Source organism: Hylobates moloch, unplaced genomic scaffold (genome assembly GCF_009828535.3).
Source record: "Hylobates moloch isolate HMO894 unplaced genomic scaffold, HMol_V3 SCAFFOLD_10, whole genome shotgun sequence".
Taxonomy (NCBI): Eukaryota; Metazoa; Chordata; class Mammalia; order Primates; family Hylobatidae; genus Hylobates; species Hylobates moloch.
Window position 1 is genome coordinate 43234146 of NW_026652285.1, and position 4485 is coordinate 43238630.

The 4485-nt window shown below is 35.5% G+C and overlaps 1 non-coding gene across 1 annotated transcript; it reads right to left on the reverse strand.

Moving 5' to 3' along the window:
- Window positions 1–207: 207 nt before the first annotated feature.
- Window positions 208–398, reverse strand: LOC116476076 (U2 spliceosomal RNA). The gene has a single exon (XR_004250142.1). It is a non-coding gene; the product is annotated as a U2 spliceosomal RNA (small nuclear RNA).
- Between the last annotated feature and the right edge of the window lie 4087 nt (window positions 399–4485).

Consider the following 4485-nt stretch of genomic DNA (forward strand, 5'->3'; position numbering starts at 1 on the left):
GTATGTATTACATCTTCTTTTTGTTCCTTTATTCTATTACTGTTTTTCATGTTAAATAGATATTTTCTAATATACCATTTTAATTCTCTTGTTTTATTTTACTATATATTTCTAAGTTATTTTCTTAGTGGTTGCCCTAGGGATTTCAATTAACATCTTTAAAAAATATTTTTACAAGTAATTTTTAAAAACGTTATTATTCCCCAAAGGGAGTGCACCATTCCTGGAGGTACTGCAATACCAGGTCGATGCCTGGAGTGGACAGAGTAAGCTCCTATCCCATCTCCCTGCTCCAAAAACCCATTTAATATAGTATCCTCAGATAGAGGACATATCAGATATTAAACTTATAAGAACAGATAATACACTTGATCTTAGCCAGAACGCTCAGAGGTGATCAAAACAATTGATTTTTTTTTTAGAAAGAAGTAGGGTCTCACATGTTGTCCAGGCTAGTCTCAAACTCCTGGGCTCAAGCCATCCTCTCACCTCGGCCTGCCAAAGTGCTGGGATTTAGGCATGAGCCACCACTCCCCGCCCTCAATTAATAACTTAAGATAATCTAGTTCATATTAACTTAATTTCATAGCATACAAAAACTATGCTTCATTTCTTCCTTCCATTATTCTATCATGAATATGGCACCTTTTTGTGTTACAAGCCCATTGACACAGTTTTATAATTATTGCTTTATGCAGTTGGTTGTCTTTTAAATCAGAAGATAAGAGAAATAAAAATATACTTATTCTGTTCTTTATATTTACCTACACATTTATCTTTATTGGTACTTTTTATTTCTTCATACAAATTTGAGTTACTATCTAGTACACTTTGCTTTTAGCCTGAAGGACTTCCTTTAGTAGCTAGTGATTTAGTTTTATTTATTTGAGAGTATCATAAGTTCTCCTTTGTTTTTGAAGGGTAGATTTCCTGCATATAGAATTCTTAGTTTTCTTTCAACACTTTTATATATGTCATCTCACTATCTTCTGGCCTTTATAGTTTCTGATGAGGAGTTTGCTGTTAATCTTATTGAGGTTCTCTTGTATATAATGAGTCACTTTTCTCTTGCTTTCAAGATTCTCACCCTAAAGTCAGCTGATTAGCAAAGAAAAAATTTTATTAATTAAAAAGATTTGCTCATTGTCTTTAGCTTGTAACAGTTAAATGTAATTTTTCTAGTAGTGACTCCTTGAATTTTCCTAGTTGAAGTTCTTTGACTTTCTTGAATGTATAGACTTATATTTTTTAAAATTCAGGTTTGGAAAGGTTTTGGCTATTAACTTTTCAAATGTCCTTTCTTCCCCTTTCTCTCTCTCTTCCCTTCTGGGACCTCCACTATGCACATGTTGGTACACTTGATGGTGTCTCAAGGGTCTCTGAGTCTCTGTTCATTTTTTCTTTTATCTTTTTTTCTTTATGTTCTTCAGATTGGATAATCTCATTGACCTGCCTTCAAGTTTAGTGATTCTTTCTTCTGCCAGTTCCAATCTGCTGCTGAGCCCCTCTCATGAATATTTTATTTCATTATACTTTTCAAATCCATAATTCCTATGTGGTTCTTACTTATAATTTGTAGTATTATTAATGATACTCTCTATGCATTGAGTCATCATTCTCATACTTTATTTATAAATGGCTTTCATTAATTCTTTAAACATATTTGTAATAGTTGACTTAAAGTCTTTGTATAGTAAGTCCAATGTCTTGACTTCCTCAGGGATAACTTCTATTGACTGCTTTTTATCCTGTGTATGGGCAATAGTTTCCTATTTCTTTGTGTGTCTCATAATTTTTGTTGAAAACTGGACATTTTGAATAATACAGTTTTACAGATTCTTCTTCTCCCCATAGTTTTTTTGTTATTGCTGTTTTTGTTTTTGCTGTCACTGTTGCTGTATGTTTGCTTAGTGACTTTCCTAGACTAATTCTGTAGAGTCTATATTCTTTGTTGTGTATGGCTTTGCTCTGTTAGCTTAACAGTCAACTAATTGTTGAACAGAGATTTTCCTTAAATGCATTAAACCAATAGATCCCCCAGAACACAGCAGGTTCTGTGTTTGTGTTGGGGCATGTCTTCAGTGCTCTAGCGAGAAGTTTACAACTTTGTCTTAGCCTCCATTTCTTGCTCATGAAGAGCCTAAAGGTCAGCCAGAGGTGATAGATTAGGACATTTTCAGTTTTTTTTCTTTTTCTGGGGATGTGTACAGCTCTTTATATTTGCATGGCCTTTCAGATTTCCAGAAATATATTAGAGCTTTGTAAAGCTCCCTACAGATATCTCATTCCCCAATTTTTTTCTTTTATTTTTGGTCAGCCTTTTGTTAGCTTCAATTGTCAATGCCACCTCAGGCAGCTGCAATGTTAAACAATTAACTGATTGTTTTTGATAAATGCCATGTGGATACAGTTGTTCATACAGAGTAAGATTTACTTCAATCAGGTTAAATAAAGGCAAGCCCTGAGAATGAAGCTTTTCAGAAGCTGCTAGACAGGTTAAATAATGCCATTTCTCTAGAGATGGGGCTTTTAGGGAGCTCCAAATCTGTTCTGTATCTTCCAGTGGCTGCTAAGCTACTGCTTTTTAAAACAGATAGTTAGAAAGCTCTTGGCTTTCACATCTTTTGTAGAGTAGAAGAGATGGAGATGGAATTAGGGCAAGAAAAAAGGTCACTGTTCTTAGCAAAATTCAGTCATTTTTAGGAAGTTTAGGAGCCTGACTGAAGTTCAGTCAAGCAAACAGTGCTTGGAAAAAGCACTCTTGGATTGTCAAAAGCCTTTGGTTAATTTCCAGAATTCTGAAAAAGTTGATTGTGACAGTTCTTTTGCAAGTGTTCTCATTGCTTTTACGGAGGAGATTTTCTGAAGTCCTTACTCCACCATTTCGAAGGTTCCATATTCCTCCCCCTGATTTTTTTGCTTTTGAATAGATTTGAGTTTGTTGGTGAAATTCTGTCTTATCTATTTTCTTAAACATATAACTAAATGCTCATATTATTAATCATAATTATTTACAGTACTTCTGTGATAACTCCATATGTGGGCCACTTGTGGTTCTGTTTCTATCATCTGTTACCCCATTCCAATCCCCTCTGGTCCTGTTTCTTGATACTATCTGGTGAATTTGACTGAATAATGGACTTGTCAGTGAAAAATTATAGAATCCTGGGGTGATGGTATTTCCCTCTAGAGAGAATTCAACCTATTCTCTAGTAGACAACTAGAATAGAGCAAGTCACCCCAGTCCAATCAGAACTAACTTGAGGTAATGTTGTAGTTCTATTTTGCTAGCCTACTTCTGCTTCTACCCTAAACCTAGGATATACCCTCCAAAAATATACTCTTGGATTTACCTACGGACTTTCCTCCTTACTATGTACTAAACTTCAATTTTTGTCTCTTCAGCTGATGAGATTGCTGAAAATCCCACTTTGTTTTGCATTTGGTTTCTTGTCCTCTTGCACTCCGTAATTTAAGAATTTCACAAATGCCTTAGAAGATTGCCAAGTGATGGGATCACTTTTTCATACCTCCCTTTTCTCAAAAAACTTGTCCCTGAATGTTTTGTCTGCTTTGGTAGCCCTGAAATTCGGTTATTGCCTTCCCAACCCAGTGAGATATGTTGGTTTCTCTGCCACTTGGCAGCTGTTCTCTGAATAGCATCTCAACTGAACAGGCAAGTCCCCCAAGGCGGAAAGCATCTTGAAGAATACTGAGCTCATTTCACTGACCTTCCATTTTTTCTTAGATCTTGATCCGTCATGTCCTTGCTGTTTGGAAATCTCTCTGATAACTTCAAAACAGGTGTTTTCTTTTTAAAAAAATTGTCTTTTTTTCTAATTTTTCTCAGCAGAGTATAGCTCTGCTACAAGTTACTTAACAGAGGGGATGTCTTTGGTATTTTATTTTTCAGCATTATTTAGTTAAGAACATGATTATTATACTCAAAATATACTCTCTTTCTTCTGCACTGCAAGCCAACCAGTCATAGTGCTCTGAATGAGATATTTGTGTCTCTGGCCTCTTACAACATATTCTTCTGTTGATATGTTCTAACTGTTCTGCCCAAGGCCTTGCTGTATCTAAGATTACCTTATTCCACGGTATGTTGCTCTTTGACAAGGGGTAGGAGGGGAAGAGTATAAAAATTCATATTTATATTGCCTTTGGCTTTAAACTGCCTAAGAGACCACAGAATTTTCTACTTCTTTCCCTTTATAAGTCCTCATCTTGAGTAATAAATATTGGTGACATCCAACTATGTTAAAGAAAAAATTATGTAATGATACTTGTTAAAGCACAGTAAGCCAGGCTTGATTCAGTACCATTTTGATAGTTATAGGGACCACTGCAATGGGATTTTGCAGTAGGGAAGAGAGGTTGGGCTCAACTTTGAACAAAGTGCAGGCAAGTGGGAATTTATAGTCAAGTAGTTGGTTGAGGGTCAGTGAATGAAAAATGACTAAGAGGTAACATCAAGGGTGA